General features: G+C 43.9%; 1 protein-coding gene across 8 annotated transcripts in view; it reads right to left on the bottom strand.

The window, feature by feature from the left end:
* LOC115582983 (glutamate receptor-interacting protein 2-like) overlaps nucleotides 1–19,828 on the bottom strand; it is a 295,747-nt gene that overhangs the window by 112,944 nt on the left and 162,975 nt on the right. The window contains exon 2 of one of the 8 annotated variants that reach the window (XM_030419297.1): nucleotides 2,815–2,827. The exons of the other annotated variants lie outside the window; for them this stretch is intronic. The gene's annotated coding sequence lies outside the window, so the exon portion shown is untranslated. The remainder of the gene's footprint in view (nucleotides 1–2,814; nucleotides 2,828–19,828) is intronic. 8 annotated transcript variants of the gene reach the window in all.

Below are 19,828 nucleotides of genomic sequence, written 5' to 3' on the forward strand. Positions count from 1 at the left end.
CTGTGGACTTGATGTCGCAGCCATTTAACTGACGCCGCCATGCGAGCAGCGCTGAATGAATCAACTCGACAAACTCCGCGGTCTGAAACAAACAAGGCTCTTCCACAGTGTGAACGGCCTCATCCATAATAAGCCGTGACGGGAGTGGAGGGGGGTGGAGGGGGGGAGGCGTATGCACGGCTGACCTCAGACAGAGGGAGGCAGCCGTTTATTAAGCTAATGTGGTGCGAGGGCATTCACCTCTGTGAGTCTGTAATGAACTGAAGTTAAAACAGTTTGTGTCCTCAGGGTCAGGCAGCCTTCATCTCCACCCATCACGACTCGATGTGCTCGGTGCTGGTCGGGTGGCGGAGGTTAACAGCAGGGGCAGCGGCTGTGATGGGGTTGGAGGGGTGGGGGTGTGGTTACTGAGGGTCAAAACCTCACACAAATTCATTATCACTGTACCTGGTCGAGGTTAAATTAGATTTGTCTGGTTAATAAGAATGCGTACTTGATGAGATTCATGAACTGGATGTCTGTGGTGACGTTCCTCAAAGACGTTTGAAGTTACTGCGAATGCAAACTGATCATTTCCGACTGCTGCACCTTCACAATAAGAGCATTTAATTGGTGAAAATACAAGTTGAATTTTATTATGAAGTAGTCAGACAAGACAGTGGTCATTTCCGGCAATGGGAACAAGAAGGAGCAGCCGCAGGGAGCTGCAGGTGACACCTCCAATGTCTCAACAAGATGACGTCCTCGAAATCAGATCAAGGTTGCTCACAGAATGATGGGAAAAGTCATTGTCTGACTTCTTTGTTTACAATTTTTTTTAAATAGTTAGAAAATGTTGTTTTGCTCAGTTGGCAACAAGCTTGTATGTTCTGCAGCTGCATGAGAGGAAATGCCTCTCCACACCACCAGGTGGCAGTGGTCGGTATTCGTCATTCAAAATGGAAAACCGTAAGATTTAGAAGTATGGATATACGCACTTCTAATTGAGAATATGTCAGTCCAATTTTTAAAAAGTTGTCTTGCGTCTGCAGCCAACGAATGCGAGTCTGTCTCACGCAAAAACAAGCGGGTGTTGTGATTGCGACACTCGTTATCTGTGCAGGAGACCGGAGGGAAAGGCGTTTTTAAAAGTCACTATTTTCAGCTCTCAATACTTTAGCAGCTTCTAACTGAATCTCTTTATCTTCTCTCCTGTTTGTACTTTCAGATATCTGCTTTATTTTATCGTTTCATCATTTTTTTTTTTTTTGCTCTTAGCGGTTTCAGGAGCCGTTTTGAGTTACTGCTGGAGAAAAACTCTTTTCATTCAGAACATCTTTGTGGTTTTGCTGCTTCGCAATAAAAGCTCTCATAATTCAATAAAAAGGGGACTTTTACCGTGAAACAATTATAGGAAATATGTTTATTAACGATAAGGTAGAGTGCTGTAAGGGGCGTTTCTTCGATAATACTGCAGAGAGGAAGAGTACTGACCACAACTCAAGACATTTGCTCGGCTCAACAGCCAACCAGAGTGACTTCTTTCATCGTCAGTCTGCAAACCAGTTCCCACAGTCGGTCAAAACCCGGCCACAGACACTCACCGATGGCCGACCACCAACTGTTGACTCGCTGATACCACGAGTAACTACCGGTACCGCCAAATACACTGAAGTCTTAAAGTAGTAAGGTGTTAAAGACTAATGCATTGACTTTCTTCCGGTGACTGAGGGATGTTAAATAGCTTTTCATCGACTTGTCTGTGAACTTCTGGTGTCAAACCGGGACAAAGAGGGTACGTTGTGTTTCTTCAGAGGGGGAAATTGTTTGGCTGAGGAGAGATTTATAGCCACTTTATAGCAGAATGGCTGGCTGGATAAAGGTCGTGTTCGCAGTCGAACCAGCCCACTTCATAAAAGAGCGTCTCCTCGGTGAAGATGCAAAGCTGCTTCGGGAGGCAAATTAGAACTCCTGAAATATCAAACACGTTCTTTCATAACGTCTTAGCGCTGAATAAGTAAAGTGTCCGCACGGAGAAATTGGATCTGCCGGAGAGTGTTTGAAGTTTCTAAAGTCACGCCGTGGCCTCGGTGATCCCCCTCTCTCTCGCTCTCTCTCACGATACAAAGACGCAGGCTTACTGTTGCCTCGGCTCCATTCACCAGCAGCTCTCTTTCTTTTTTTTCTTTTTTTTTCTCCAACAGAATTTGCAAATGAACATCTTGTGACTCATATCTGCTCCAACCCCCCCCCCCACACAAAAAACACACTGAGCATCTGTAACGAAGGAGCGTACGAAACACGCTGAGAGAGTCTGTCTGCTCTCCGCTTTTACTGACTCGGCTTCTCTGAATCACTTAAAAGTGACTGCTCCATAATTGGGGAATTATCATAATTATGCTTAATTGCAATCACTGTAATTATAGAATTATTGTGATTATTATTAGACAGAACATTTCCCCCACTCCCAGAACGACTGTGTTCACACTTGACTCGAGGACTGACGGAGAGCTAATTGTCGGAGCTCGTCTTTTTTCCTCCTCCTCTCTCCGTCTGTTTTTTTCCTCACCTAAACTTTAGAAGCAGGATTTACATCTCCTTTAATCATCTCTTCTTCTATACCTCCTCTCCGTGATCACCTCCTCGCTTTCTCTCCACCCTATGCTTGCCGAGTTCTTCTCATCTCACTTTTATTCCTTCCTCTTTTTTTTTTTCTTTTGTAATTATTTCTCGTGGTAACTACCCGTCTCTCCATCCATCCATCCATCCATCCATCCATCCATCCGTCCGTCTGTCCTCCCCCTTGGTTTTTCTCGCTCTTCATCCATCTCTCACCTTCCTCTTCCCTCTAATGAGCAAAAAAAAAAAAAAAGTTGTCTGTCTCTGCTCCAGATATGTCAGAAATCTCCCCTGACACAATCAAACATTCATCACACACACACACACACACTCGGCATGCTGTGGATCCCCATGTGAGGCTTCTGAGGACGGTTTGATCATCTGATCAGATCCAACACGGGAGCTTCTCTGCTGCCTTCCTTGTCTTCTTCCTGTCTTTTTTTTTTTTTCATCTCTATACAGGTATGTTTAAAACAACATGTTGCAGCGGTGAAGCCCTCAGGACGGTGTGAACGTCTCCGCCGGGATCAAAAAAAGCAAAGACAGCTGTGATCGTGTCATCAGGTGCAAACGTATCTGCGACACGCTCGTCTACCGCTGCTGCAAAAATGAGCAATTGACTGTATAAATTATGGAAGAGCTTTTTTTTTTTTCCAATCTGAAAAGTGAAGCCCACGTGAATACGCTGCATTCTCCACTGGTTTCAAAAACAGAGGTCCCATTCCATGTAAGCGTATGAGGAAATTACCCTACTTCTCACTTGATTTAATTCCTCACTTTACAGTTTCCTGCTGGGTTCATGGTCTCAGTCCCTTGTGTCAGGTCTTCCTCAACACAGCATGATGTTAATTCTATAATTATGGTCCCATTTACAGTAAGATAGACGATAACGCAGGGTTTGCTTTACTGTTCGTCAAGTTTGGGACTTTAAAGTTGCTGCCGTACGTGTCTAGAGCTCTTGAATAGAAAGTCACGTCATCTCTGTTCACGACCAATGGACCAGTAGCCTTTAACAAGACTACAAATTACTAAAAATCGCTGTGCATTCTCTCTACGCAATCAGAATATCCTCCACACCTCCACCGCTCCAACAAACTAAGACGGTGATTGGCCGTCAGAACTGCAGTAAAAGAGACTCGCCGTGCAGTCGTGGTGTTGTTTCTCTTATTCACTGTGATAGAGAGCGATAACCTCGGTGAGTGGAAGGTTTGCTGTGGAAACGACTTTTTCTAAATGTGTGTTTAAAGAAGGGGAAGCCGAGCCTTTCTGCATCTTGATCAGCAGCGGCTTGGCATCCCAAAACATGTGGAACGAAAGAGTTTCAGCTAAAAAAACAAAACAAGTTCTTGTGTAAGAAAACAGGCGTCGTGGATCTTTTAAAAGCCAATCACATCAGTTACTTTCTAACGACGAGGAGAAGAAATACAGCAAGTTCTGAACGACACCAGCGCATTAGATGTGTCCTATTTCTAGTTCGCCAAATGACTATATTGGGTCTGCGGCACATTGAACACCACGGGCACACACGGCCATTACTCCTAATGACACTTTGATCGACGGATCACAGTTTGATCTCTGCTGATTGGATGAGTTGTTAACTCAGCTGAGCTGTCGAAGATCCCCGTCTTAGACAAGACGAGGCCTGCGGGCAATTCAAAGTCTCATCAGCAAACGTGTTAGCCTGATAATAATACCAGATTATAATAAGTCAGAGATTACATTCGATGCTCAATTCACACATTTTATTTACAGCAGATCCGAAGCCTCAAAGTGGATGTAATCAGTGCGAAGACGGCGTTTTTCCGGCGTGATTGATGCTACATGCTAATGTATTAGATGTCGTATTGACATCCATGCTGAAGCACACAAGAGACAATTTGTCACCTGTCGTTTGATTATGTCTAACAGTAATGGTGCCGTAGATGGAGGCGTAATGACTCGGCCTTTTCCCAAAACCGCCTATCGACCATAAACTCGTCAATAAGTCCATTAAAGTGGAGGAAGGGTTTGTGCATTCGTTGCATAAATTAGAACAAAGAACTTCTGGGATAAGAATAATAAAAGCGGGTTTAAGGAACAAAGAGGAGGGAAACAAAATGCATCTAGTGAACATGTAGTGAAGGGGAAAGAAACTGCAATATCAAAATGTGTTTTATTATTATTCTTGCCCGTTTACTCCTAAATTCACTTCAGCACTCAACCAAAGTGACACACAGCATGAAAAAAAACAGGTGTTCTCCACAGAGACATGAGTTGCATGGGGGGAAAAACACCGTCGGACACCTGAAAAACCTGTGACTGAACTTCTGGCTCAGCCTCTCTTCAGTGTGGTGTGAAGCTGCCGTCAATCAGCAGAGGGCACTGATGGCACGGAGAGTGGTGGAAGAAAGGCGAGGAGGCAGCAGGGGATGTTAGAGGGAGGAGAGAGAAGGTGAGCAGAGGGTTGAAGAAGAAAAGAGGCCAGGAGATTAAAAGAGATGGGAGGAAAGATATATAGAGGAAGGAGGGGAGGAAGCTGCAGAAGTAAAAAATACCTGAAAAATGATGTGAACGCTTAAATAACTCCGGTGAAGCGTCCGCTTTCGTCACCTTCCCCTCTCGTCCCGGTAAACACTTTACTGTTGGTTGCATTTACCCTCGAAATCAGGATGAGATTACTCAGAGACATCAGTTTAATCAGCGAACATGTCCTCACTCCTTTGAGATGTGAATATGAGCGTGAGTTCGAGCTGACAGCCGCTGTTCTCCGTCCACCTGTCGAGCCTACAGGTGGTGAATACCGGATGTTCACCGTGGCTGAAAACACAACAAAACGGTGAGTCTTCTGAGATTTTCTGCTGCAGATTTGACGTGTAATGATGCAAAAATAACAAAAAACAAAACACAAGCACGAGAGAAACACTTGGCTCGCTGCACTGCCGTCTCTCTCCTCTCTCAGAGCAAAACGAACAAACACATGTATACAAATTTTAAAAATGGTGATTATGCAAACACATACGGACGTAATATCAAGACGACTCATTGTTTCGCTGTTTGCCTCTCGCTCAATTCATGTCACATAATTACCGTATGAATAAATGAACCATCCCTGATCCCCCGGCAAACATTACGTCTACAAATAACACATATTTATTATGTAAAAATATACAAATGTCGTGATTAAGTTGGCTCATTGTTCTCACCGTCTGTCTGACACAGACTGCCACACACGACAAACAATAGCGGCTAACGGAAGCTTATAACGTTTGTCCTGCCGCCTTGAATGTACATTATTTGCTGCAAAATATTATGCATAAAACGGATAAATTATATAGATATACACATGCAATCAGAGCGCAAGACTGTAAGAAAAGGAAAGTTAAATATTGGATTGTGTGATTATCGTCTGTACCGTTGTGTACAGCATGAAAGCTCAGAGCGACGACAATTACTTTTCAAACAGCACAAATGATTTTGCTTGTCCTGACGTATCAGACGGGATCACTTTGAGCATATTTGCCTGATTATCTCAACAAAAAAAAGAATAATTCCATCCTGCACGTCATTGTTCTGTTCTGTTTTATTGGGATTTTTGCTTCGGCTGAGAGTCCGTCGGTATGCATCCATTAGTCATCCGAGCCTGAAAAATCCAATTATTCAACTTGAATCGAGGTCTGACAAAAGGCAGGGGGACGAACAGTCGACCGCGTCCACTCACTTTGTGTCGGTGCTTATTTTTTAATTGTGTGCCGCGTATTGAGTTTTTAAAAGAACGAATATAAAAGACTTTCAGCCAAAAAGATCATTAAACTGTGATCACAAAAGAACAAAGTCTATTATATTTTATTACCCGTCGGCGGAGGATGATGACATCCATTAAGGTTATTTAATTACTGACATATATATAGCGCCGACTGTGAACAATTGAGTGACAGGTTTGCAGTTTGTTAAGGTTTAGGAAAACATCTGGGTTTATATAAGTATGCTATTTATGTAACTTCAGGTAGATGATGTACTTGACATAACTTAACTATGTATGGAAATAACTGTTGGGTGTCAGTCTTGTACTTGTTTGACCCAACTGTCCACCTCCGATCTCCTCCCTGTGCAGACTCTTCAGTCACTATACTACTATACAACACAATTCAGGGTCTGCATCCTTCGGAGGAGCATTTGAAGGCCAATTACATCACCACGCCGTGCGAAGGCTGTCCCAATCCAAAGGCTCCTCCAGATGCTTCTTCTTTTCTCAGTTTTTTCCTTCGTGGCCTATCCCAGGATTCTTTGCGCTCCCGAAAAAGAAGAAACAAAGAGAGAAAATGGCGACATCGCGTGGCGTAGATCGTCACTTTCGCGGGCCTGGGCGGCATAAATCGTGACGTAAAGGTAAAACATCTGGTGACGCAACCAGGAAATGCTCCAAAGTCTTAGACCGTCACATTTAACAACGGCTGACGAGGTTAACGAGGTCTCTCTGAAGGACTCGCCTTCGAAGACCACAAAGACCGGGTTCTTCGAAGGATGCACACCCTGAATAGAGACTCAGCAAGTGGCTGACTTCCTCTGTTGCAGTATTAATATCTACAGCGGCCGCTGCTGAACAAGAAGCGCATACAGGTGGTAATAAACTGCCGATGAGGTCGGCCTGAAAGATGCAGACCGCTTCGTGATTTCATCTCTGCTCGTCGCTCACTTTGTATCCTCTGTTGTTTCTGTGAAGCGCACTGTGCCGAACACTTGTTAAGTTCATTGTAGCATCATCGTACATTAAAATATGATGCAGCTCACACACTCAGGAATCTGACATCTCCAGTGCAGCTGCTGCTTCCTTCAGCCCACGTTGTTCAAGCAAGCGCACACACACACACACACACACACACACACACGTTCACCATACAAACAGGTTTGCTTTAATCATGATCTCTTAGACAAAATCCTGTGAGTGTGTGTGTGTGTGTGTGTGTGTGTGTGTGAGATGGCTAATGCATTCTATGTATCACAGTGTAATGACTGACATTCTGCATCACTGTGTGTGTGTGTGTCATGTACTGATGCTATGAATAATACACAATGTGAGCTTCACACTGCTCTGACACTATAAATAATATATCTTGTGAATTGCTCAGTGTGTGTGTGTGTGTGTGTGTGTGTGTGCGCCTGCTTTGACACTATGTATAATGTACTAAGCCACGGCAGAGTGCTCCTGATGTTTGGGTCTTACCGAGCAGAAGCAGCAGACTAAAAGTGTTTAATGTCGTCGCAGTTTAAGAGAGGCTAAGCTCTGCCGACACTGTGTGGGCTACAACCTCCATTTTAAAACACAAAAGCACCATCAGGGTCTTAAAGACCTACTGGAGAAAAAAAAACACACACGCCCCGATCTTCCGTTTTCAGGCTGAAAGCTCATCTCCTCAGGAAAAATAAAACGCCTCTATAACCGTCCTAATAACTGTCCTCCTCTGCGCGCTCTAATCTGCTCGTGCCTCCCCAAAAAAAAACGAGGTACTGAGCTTTTCACGCGTGCTAATCCAGAGGTCGCAGGAACACGTTGTTCCATCCGTCACCGCGTTCCGTCGGCTCTGACCTTCTCGCTCGCGGGTGGTTGTTTGTGTTTGGGGTTCTCTCGGGTCTGACGAGGGCACGTCTCAGCGTAAATACAGGATGACAACACATCAAACACGGCCAATTAAATCTAAATACGCCGATGTGGACGAACAGGTCGGCCAGCCGGCTCGCAAAACAAATAATGTGAGAACAGAGTCACAGAGTCCTCGGAAGGTCGCGCTGCTGAGGTACTGTGATCCACAGGAACACATTTTCAGGGTTCGCACACGTTTTTCAAGGTCAAATTCAAGCACTTTTCAAGCACTTTTAAGGGTCATTTTCAAAATTGTCCAGCACCTTTTTGCGTTAGTAAAATACGTATGTACAGGAATATATTTACACTCATGATTATTATTTTTTTTTCACTTTTAATCACAATTATGTTCATTGTATTGTGCTGTAAACATCTAAAATTATGTTTCATACTAGCAAAAACTTTAGAAATTAAAGGAGAACACAAAGTTTTATCCAAAAAAAGGGAAGCTACTTGGCGTTCTTCAGGTACACTTGCACCGAGACAAAAAGAGACCTGAGAACAGCCTGTAATTTTCTTTTTTGACACAAACTTTTATAAGCTGTTCGCTTATTCGTCAGAGTTTATTAATATTGAACGTGTCATCAGTTCAACTTGCATCAGATTCACCTTCTCCTCAGCCATCCTTTTCTACTGCTACCAGGCTGCATGTTTAATGACACACACACACACACACACACACACACACACACACACATTTTATTTCTCCTTGTAATAAGCAAACTATCCAGTCTGATCCCAATTTTGCCAAGACACAGAGGTATAATGTCAAGCACTTCCAAGCACTTGAACTAAAATCCAAGCACTTTTCAGACCTTGAAAAGACAACATTGAAATTCAAGCACTTTGAAGGATTTCAAGCGACCGTACGAACCCTGCATTGTGCATTGCCAGTTTGAAAAAACGCTCCATAGATACTAGAGAAAGGAGAGCTGAAGTGACACTTACGCATAATGCATGTATTGCTCGTTAATCTCTGACAGCATGCAGCCGCTGACTGTGAGCACAGCTGTAGCGGTGCAGTGACGGCCGGGCCTGTGGATGTTGTTAATGCTCGAGCTGCGCTGCGGCTGCAGTTGCGATTGTGGCTGCTGAGAAAGCATCTTGTGGGGCCGGGGACTTGACCGAGTGACTTTCATGTCAGGAGGGCTGCTCTCGTCCCGCTGTGGCTCAGGATGTTCACCAGAACAAACGCGCCTTCCCGTAAAACCACAGATAAGTTAAAACCGAACGTTTCTTTATGTTGAATGCTCTGGTTAGGTTTACGCACGAAAGAAACGTGGTTGAGAGAAAGGCATCATGGTTTGACTTTAAATATCTGTCTTGACACCACAAAAACAATTAGCTCTCTTTAAACATACAGGTGAAACTCAAACTGTGGTCGTTCTGCAGCAGCTGCTCCACCGCCTGATGTAAAAGCCGACTAATAAGCATATAATGCGAACACGATGTGGCACAAATGTCAACCTTGGACGTATCACATTACATCCAGGCGACCGGGCTGCCGTTAATCTGAGAGTCGGCGGTTGTATTCCCAGAATCCCCGCGCTGCACGTAAAAATATCCTTGCATCCCAAATTGCTCCCGACGGCTGTTCCGTCGGCGTGCGAGTGTGTGTGAACAGCTGAGCGTAGAAAATATCACGGGACGCTCGAGATGAGGAAACACTATCTTTTCTGATGAGCAGGCGCCTTGCACGGCAGCTCCCGCCATCAGCGAGTGGAAGTGACAGGGGTTGTAATAAAGTGCTCGGAGAGTTTGGAGGACCGGAAAGGGGCGATGTGAAAGCCGGTCCATGTACCAGGCGGCGGCTTTCGACATGAGAGATCAACACTTGCGAGCGAGAAACCACTGGATAATTCATATGAGGGCGACAGGAGACTTTCCAGCTGTGCTTGTTGCTACAGAACCTTTTCTTTGTCCTAACCAAGTGGTTCACATGCCTGAACCCAAACAAACCGTAAGCACGGGAAATGTAACATTTCTACACATCTGTGGTTTGCAGAAACATTTATTCCTGTCAGTTTATAATAAACAACAGCACTTCACGACAACCATGCCCACAGCCGCTGAACACTCTCTGACCCTTAAAGTAATCTTGTGTAAGGGCCTTTGGAGATCATTTTGTTATGTGCATGAGTAAAACCATCAGCAGCCTCGACGGCGTCTCACAGGACAGACTCAACTCCCAACGCCCAGCAGACTTACAGAGCCGCAACTGCAGCTAAACCTTTAACATCCACACACTCGTTGTCCGTCCGGGCCCAGCCGGTGACATTTCTGAACTGCCGCAGTGTGAAATGACTTTTTATCGAGATTTGTCACAATGTCTTCGAGAAGCACATCCCACACGAGGCGGCGAGAGTAAAGAAATGTTTCCGACGAACACATGGCGCGGCTACAAGGCTGAGTCAGGGCCCCGAGGTGGACGGCGGGCGCATTAAAATCTGCCCCCAGTTTTCCCGCCGAAGTTAATATCCCGAGTTATGAAGGTGTCAGCAGCGGCGATGGGTCGTAGGAGCTTCCCTCGGAGTCAGGTGTGTGTTCGAACATGTGTGTGTGTGTGTGTGTGTGTGTGTGAATGAGAGAAAGCCGTACGATAGCTGAGAGAAGAGCTCTGGGCCAGTGTGCTCGCTCTCAGTCAGTGCGAACAAACTTCACCCCGAGCCAACAGAGCCGTTCCAAGTTTCATGTGGGTGAGAGGAAGAACATAACCTGAGTACACTCGGGGCTGCTGAGCGCTCTAATTTCCACCTGAGATCCCAAACTCATAATTAAACATTGGATAATAAAAAAAAGGACGGAAAGGTAAAAACAAAAAAGAACATCACGCGCTGTGTCGAGCGGGGGGGCGTCCGAGCTGTGAGCAGAAACAAGACAAAGAAACTTCCTGGATCCGGATGTTTCATTCTGAAAGTCTAAGAAGATCAGCAGAGACGCAACTGTCTTGATTATCTAAATGCGCTGGATGATATAAAAAACAGACCTTGATTAATAAACCGATGACTTAACACATAATGACAAGCTGCCACGTGCGTCAACTCTCCAAAACCTTAAACGGCTGAATAGATCAAGTGCATTTCCTGTTATGTAACACGCTTCCGTTAATTGCGAGAATGTCTGACGAGCCGCCGCGATGAAAAAGCGATTAACTCTCTCACGAGATGAGCGGCTTGATTCGATTCGTGTTTGAGCGTTCCCGAAAAAGACACTCTCGCGACCCCGTGCTGTGCCGCCGAGCCTCCGCGGTGGGCCGAGTCTGGTGAAGAGCGTACAAAATAAAATCTTCATGAGATCAAAAGTGAGCGCATTTATTATGAATGACTCAGACGTCGCCTCGCCCACAAATGTGATTCAAATTAGCTGCAGCTTAACGTGATTTTACAGACGCTTATTGGATTTTTCACTTTTTTTTTTTTTATTCATGATTTATCTACTGTTTAAAAGACGAGACGCTTGAGGTGACAAGCGCTGACGTTGAAGAAAGACTTGCTTCTGATTTAAGTTTTCTGGGACAAGTGGAAAAGAGAGGAATATAAATCACAATGCACCTTTTTTCAGCTCAGAGGTAGATCGTCAGTTTGATGCTTCTTCTGAAATGGAGCTTTCTCTGCTTTAACCCTTAGGAGTCTGGGGTATAATTGGCCGTTTTTGACTACTTTTGATTTTACCATTATATTTCACCTTAAAAACTATTGACCTTGCCTTGTTTGGTGTCATTATTTTCAGCACAACCTCACATGTGTGACTGTACAGTTATTTTCATTTCATTTTGACATACTGTATTAACACAATGGACCTAAATCCCAAAAAAATATAAAAATCAGAGTAGGAAAAAGTTAGATTTTTTACTGTGAAAACCACAAATATGCTTAACAAACCAATTTTATTACTTAGAATACAAATACAAATTGTTGTCTGCCAAAATTGTGCATAGGTTTTTGAAATGTACAAAGTTATATGTGACTATTTACATTTAAATGCAGGCAACGCCTCAGGCTCAGGGCTCCTCAGCTGCTTCCTGCCTGCTTCACATTCAGTAGTCCCCTCATTGTTTTGACTCACAAAACAAAAAAACGACTCCACTACACACTAAACACTACAGAACACACTAACTATACACTCCAAACACTCTAAATGTCACAAATCTCTCAACTCTCAAAACTATCGATCTCTATCGCTCTCTGCCACCGTCATTGCCGCTGTCAATCTTCGCCGCTGTTCCTCCCACAGCTTCCGCCTGCTCCTCACAACCAAATCACGTGTTTTGCTATAGAATTTTGCGATTGGTTAGTGTGGTGCCTTTTTCCACCGATGGGAACATGTTATTTTCCTTGCAAACACTTCCTGCTTCTGGACACTTTCGGGAGAAAAGCCCGTTTGTAGCGTCTCTTCCTGCACCAAACGCGCAGCAAACGTGCCGATAATGTTAGCGAAAAAAACATCGCAGACATTATTTATCATATCTCCAGTTTTACTTGGCCTATCAACACGATTTAAATACTGGTATATAGTTTGAAGGCTGCCCCAACACAATACGTCGGAACGTTGTACGACGTCGAGACTCACTGAGACTCCGTCTTGCTGCTACGTCATCTTAAACGAGTCACGTGATTTGATCACGCCGGCGTGATCGTCAACTCCTAAGGGTTAAACAGCCCGGGTTACAACCTTCGAATGAAACGAGACTATTTTTACGCATAGCCACAAACAGAACTAATACAGGGTTCGTACACATTTTTCAAGGTCAAATTCAAGCACTTTTAAGGGCCCTTTTTCAAATTTTTCCAGCACCTTATCGCTGGGGTAAAATACATGACTACAGAAATGTATAATCATGATTATTTTTGTTTTCACTTTTTTTTATCACAATTATGTACATTGTATTATGCTGTAAACATCTAAAATTATGTTTCATAATAGCAAAAACTTTACAAATTAAAGGAGAACACAAAGCTTTATCCGAGGGAAGCCACTTGGCGTTCTTCAGGAACACTTGCACCGAGACAAAGAGAGAACAAAGAGCACCCAGTAATTTTCTCTTTCATCAAAGTTTATTAATATTGAATGTGTCATCAGTCCATTTGCATCAAAATTCACCTAACTTACTCCTCAGCCATCCTTCTCTATGGCTACCGGACTGCATGTGTGATGACACACACACACACATGCACACACACAGATTTTATTTCTCCTTGTAATAAGCAAACTATCCAGTCTGTTCCTAATTTTGCCAAAACACAGAGTTATAATGTCAAGCACTTTCAAGTACTTAAACTAAAATCCAAGCACTTTTCAGACCTTGAAAACACAACATTGAAATTCAAGCACTTTCAAGGCTTTCAAGCACCCGTACGAACCCTGCTAATAAATGGGCCAATTAGCCCACCAACAATATGACCTGCAATATGGTCTGACCTGCGAGACCTGAAATTTAGTTTTCTAAATGGTCCGAAAAAAGACAGAAACACAATGAGAGTGCACGGAAACAAAGCAGTTTCTCTTCAGGAGTTGCACAACATGCCGACAACAAGCTGCGTTCAGCACCAGAAACGCTTGTTTAGTCCATTAGCACAGCTCTTCTTAAGCTGCACTGCCTTGAAGACATTTATAAACATATTTTTTGTCCCTCGTATAAAAAAATCGAGAATCTGAGAATATAAAAATGTTATTACTGTCGTGGGATTAATCTGCAACTTCTCCATTCGTCACCATTTGCCTGAAGGACAATGTAATAGTCGATGTGGACAATAAGAATCTCACCGTGCAACAATCACTCTCCAAAGACGCCAGATGAACTTTAACTGCCGTCCTGCTCTTGCTATCGGCGCGAATGCAGTAATTGTGGAGGCAGAAGCTCTTAAGCGGTTCTTCCGGCGGCTTCTCGCTGTGACAGAAGCATGTCGTCGGAAGAGGCCCGAGGACGGAATTAAAGCCGAGCTGTGACAAATGAAACGAGGGCTGGAATGGAGGAGCAGTGGTATTTTTTTCCTTCAGGCAAAGACAGAGGCATCAAAAAACCCACATTCATAATCCAAGACCACTGACGGGGCTGCGCACAAATAAGGAGAATTAATGATACGTCAAATAGTCATTCATCAAAGCTTAAACCTGCTCTGAAGACGCTGCCGTCATCAGTCACAGCGGACTACAGCGAACATGTTACGGCCCAGTCGGTGTTGAAGTTGTTTCACGAGACAAGAAGCTTCAGTCACTTCATGTCTTATGTCATGACTTTGCATATTTTTCAAGATCCAACAGTCTCTGCGGAGGGCGAGCAGCAGAAAGTCTCACTTTTTTCCGCTCCTGGCTTCATTACGCAGAGATATAATCAATTAATCCTGAGACCTCTGACCGCTATTTAAATGTCAAACGACACCGGTCCCAAAGCAGTTCTGCTCTGCAGCTTTCGTAATATCAAAGAGAGAACTTAGACAAAATGGGAATTTGTGGTTTATAAAAAAATATTTAAGAAAACGGGTATTTTAAGCCAAACCGCGATGTTTTCCTAAACTTAACCGAGTGGTTTTGGTGCTTTAACCTAAGCAGAGAATAGAATAGAAAATTCAACCATAACAAACAATTGAGATTGAAGTTACCTGTCGTTCTGTAGAAACGTACATAGCTAACGTGTTCTGTCAGGTGGGTTGTGAAGCTGTAGAAGAGGTGAGTTTGTTGATACATTTGTAATTGGAAGTGGTTTCATTCTACAGCTGAATGTTTGATGACAGATATTTGCTTTTGCATAACCTCTAGAGGTTTTCCATCTCCTCTTCACTCTTTTAATTTCTCCACTTATTGAGCAAATAGTCACAAACAAAGACAGACTTGTGTCATGAAGAAGCAGGATCTTTTGATGCAATTTCTTTAAATTCTCACTAAGACACACGACTATTAACATTGCAGCTTTTTCAAAGAGATTTAACCAGTGACAGTGTTACTTTAAGCCTGTTTCTTACTCTCCGAACTTCTATGTCGACGACGACGCTCCCATTTTGCTTCCCAAACACGAGAAGTCTTGCGATGGAATGAATACTTTAAGTCCTGCAGAGACGTTGCAGAGATGCAGAAGATGAGTTGCAGCTTACAGATGAAAATCCTCTTGAATCCGAGAGCAAGCAGAGAGGAAAATGTAATGCTTGAGCTGCTTTATTAGACTCATAACTCTAATCCAACTCAGCAACTACGCACGATACCCTCTGGGCCCTGCTTCACGGAGCATGACTCTCCGGTCCCTGTGCAGCTCGATGGGGAGAACAAAGCAGTGGCACTGACAGGGTGAGGGGTTCAACTCCCTTCAGAGATGTGCCAAGGTAAACAGAGGCAGAGCTGGGAGGGAGAAGCATCTTTACTTTTACATGACTAAATAAGACATACTCAGCAGTCGTAAGCCGTGTCAGTCTGTCATGCCCAAATCCCACATTTTCTGGAAATGGAGCTTAGCGAAAGTTAATTCGAGAAGACTTTCAATTTGTGTCTTCTCCCTGCGCTTCTTCCTTTTGATGCTATCTCTTTGAAATCTAAGGATTTGCCTTAATTGCAGAGATCTGAGCAAACAGCCGTCGAACATCCCATTTACTGCCGTCAACATCGTTCAAACGTTAGCGTTCACTCTGTACCCACCGTGAATGCTGAACCCACCCAACCCAAAAATATGGTGGTTATTCAAGGCCCTCTAAAAGTCCACTTGCAGGGAGCGTGCTGTGATAAGGAGAGGGGACAAATATTGAATAAATAAATAAATTACACAGTAATCGACTTAGTTTCAAGGCTGCTGCTGTAATGTCAAATGGGACCCTGGCAAGACAAAGTGAAATCAGAAACCTGACTCTGACAAGCGGGCCATGTTCCAGGCCGACCAGGGCATGTGAGCGGAGCGCAGAGCGTGCGGGGAGCGGAGCGTGCGAAATATAGTCGGAGCGCAGAGCGGGTTTTAATCCAAAGGCCAGGGCGATGGTTCCGTTTCGCTCCAGTTCCGTTCCGATACCGCTCTCCACGAGTCTTGGGTCATTCGTTGAGAGATGGAGTTTGTAAAATATTTCGAAAAGCAAGCGGATAGGTCATAATAGGTGCAACGTCAGGAATTGCGCCCTCTTTTAAATTTGAGCGAGCGTGGAGCGGTTTCATCGGAGCTGAATGAAATTTTAGGTGAGCAGAGAGCGGTCTTTGAGCGGAGTTGTCTGGTTTAACTTTGAGCGATGGAGCGAAGAAGCAAAGACCCACATAAGCGGGGAGCGGAAATTCTCGCCGCTCAGCTCCGCTCACATGCTCTGAGGCTGACACAGCGCCGGACGAGGACACGCGGACTCAGTGTGTACGTCACTGATGCTTGAGGACTCACAAGTGGATGGAGGTGTGAAGATGTTGACCATATCATACACAACAGCATGTATATTTGTTTATAAATAACTGCAAGTATATCTTCTTTGTTTGAGTAGCATGAAGGAGTTAAATAACCTCAATTTTATTATGCAACCCTGTGATCTACAATGATGATTAATTTAACATTTACCTTGTACCCTGGAATTTTGATATTCAGCTTTTTCTCCTCTCTAATAATAACATTGCTTTGACCAATATTTCTGGATCACCTGGTATACACGGTCTAGCAGCATGGGTACCCCAACCGGTGGGAATCTCGCCACTGTCAGCGAGTGCTGGCTCATTTGGGAATACCAAATTTAAAGAAAGTATCTGTAAATTAATTAAATAAAGAGTATCCACCAATTGAAAAGTGCCATGATGTGACTTTTTTGTCAGTTAGCAACACAATTCAAAACTTGACTTGAGAGGCAAAACATGAGATACGATGTCCAGGTTCGAGTCGGGTTCAGTCACATTAGTTGACGCGGTGCGTTCAAGTTCAATGTTGTAAAAATATGCTGAATTGAGGATTTTTAAATTGGACTAAAGGCAAGTCTGATCAAACACACCATCAACACCCTGATCAATCCAGAACCCTGACGAGCACCAGCAGCTTGACTCCTAACAAGCTGTAAACTAGTTTCTCGTGTCTTGAATTGGTTAGCGAGTGAAGTTGGGATGTTCTGAGGTGTAAAACTGGGTTCTTTGTTGCAAAGTTAGTGCTGAAGAAAAGAAAAGTGGGAGCGACAGTGACGGGGGGGACGGAAAGACAAACGTATGAAAAATGATCCTCACCGTTACATTATAGATTCAGTCCCTGCTTCTCCAGCACTGATTACCTCAGCCTCGGGTTAGATGACAGTTCATTAGGATGAGTGACAACTTTGGAGGAAAGACACTCGCAAAAAAAAAAGTATTCGGCACCCTTGAGGAGTATCGCTTTAAAGAGCCGCTAACTCATTAAAGATTGAGAACTCGGCGATGTGATTTTCTTCGCAGGTGAGCGGGAGAAGTTTTCCTATCGGATCCAAAAACAGATCCATACGGCGATGGAGTTTTTTTTTTTTTTTTTTTTCCCACAAATCTCTCTGTGGAATTTATATTTATTTAATTAGCTGACAAAGCAGAGCTGGAGACGGGGAGCGAGCGCAGGCGCCCTCAGGCGAATCACCGCCGCATCGTGCATTTCTAATGCATCACGCCCGGCGCCTTGTTCCCCTTCTAACCTCATTTAACCTACATGTTCCGTTGTATTCCGACGGGAGCACGCAGTGGCAGCGCATCAGGGTGTCACTCGTACGGTCTGTTCGAGTGAGAGACCGAGGGTTTGTCAGAGTCGAACGCCTCCTCCCTATTAAAGTCGCTGCGCTCGGAGCCTCGGGGGCTCACTGACGGATGGGAAGCTTTAGCTAATGAACGGCGGGATTTGAGGAGTGCATTATGCACACCTCGGATTAGAATTTGTTTTTCAGTGCAGCATCGGAGGCACAATGAAGACAAAAATACCAGAAAGTGACAGCTTGTGTTGTCTTTCTTTGAGACTGAAAAGTCAGTCATATCTTCTTGGGCAAGGGGGCGGAAAGGTTAAATTACAAGAAGAGGAATACAAGTTCTCTGTCCTTTCTGCTTGAAGTCACACTGGTCAGCGTTTTCTTACACAAATTCAGGGAACATTGCATCCTGAAACACTTCTGGTGGAGTCGGGGCGCATTAGACACACAAAGGCGTCCTCGCTTTCATCCTCGCACGCTCTCCAGACACGAAGGATGCTGCGACAGAAACTCAAACATCTTGTTCCAGCAAGAGTGTCGAGTTTCAGAGTTTCCGTCTCAGACACCTCATCTGTCTTACTGTCTCTGCCTCCTTGGGATTTTATTTATTTATATATTTATATATATACACAATGAGGTTTGCGGATAGCTCAAAAACAGCGTCTGAAGTATTATTCATAAGCAGAAACCACTGGAATGTTTGACATGTATAAGATCTGTGGGGTGTGCAGCTGACGGCACTGACGAGTTCTGACACCTTTCCAGGATGTTTCAGCCCAAATAATCTTCCAAACGTGAATCAATCCTGTAACAGAACACAAGGAAATCTTTCTTAAATGTTAGACGAGTGAGAATTTGAAGAGAATACAAAACGATAATCAGCCCCGACTATTTCTGTTCAGGATAAAAACTGAAACCTTTAACAGACTGCAAGTGGGAAAACTGCTACATGTGTAGGTTGGTGAGGTCACAGTTTATTCCGATCACTGTCTTCAGCAGTGCACCGCTGCGATATACAGGTGTGAAGGTCATCTGCAGTTTCCAGAACAACGCGATAAAACCTTGCGGCTGAAAATTGTCTCGTCTTCTCTACGTTGATGTTTTCCAAACACATTTTTTGTGACTAAATCTCAGTGTGACTGTTATACGCCCCGAAAACCATCTCAATGTCTAACTATCACATATTGTCACATAATGTAGTTTATATAAGTTTTAATGCCCTTAACATTGAAATTGTGCACGTTTATTATGCATTTTGCTGTGCGACTAGGCTGTTTTTCCACCTGAGCACTTGTTTTTGCTGCTTTACATGCATAAAGTTGGTGTTAATGAGGAAATAAAGACCTGTAATGTTTAGTTTGTGCACCTGTTTCTCTTAGTCAGGCGTATTTCGATGTTGAAAAACTTTTTTTTTTTTTGCCAGGTGCTTGAATATTTCCTTCGAAAAACAAGTGTTAAGTGTCCATTTTCAGTAATATTGTCACCCACCATCATGTTTTCCAGCTAATAGGGGCAGCAAAGATCATCTGCAGGCTTATTTTTAGCATTAAAACATTTAAGAGAAATGAGAAAATATAAATGATACCAGTGTGTTCAAACTCCTATAGATTAATGCCAGAAGCACTTTCAGAGCTTCTGACAGCTTGGGAAGAAAATTCAGTTTCTGACCTTTCAAGCAAGCCAAAAACCAAATGTTTCAACAACAGCTTTGAATTTACTCAGGTAGGCGTTTTAGGATCATCTATTTCCAGGAATGGTGCACAGGATTCCTCTCGTAACCAAAACCGAATGATGCAAACTGAAGATTTCACTTTGAATCTCTTCCTGCAGCAGCGTCAGTCTGGACTGCAGCTGGACGCGTTCCAGCACAGCTGTTCCTGCGGTCGACTCATCAAAAGAATGACTGAAATCTGTCCAATCAGGCCACTTCGCGCATTTGGACTGAAAGCTCGACTCAGCAGGTTTTCGACCTCCGTCA

The sequence above is a fragment of the Sparus aurata genome, chromosome 6 (genome assembly GCF_900880675.1).
Source record: "Sparus aurata chromosome 6, fSpaAur1.1, whole genome shotgun sequence".
Lineage (NCBI taxonomy): Eukaryota > Metazoa > Chordata > Actinopteri > Spariformes > Sparidae > Sparus > Sparus aurata.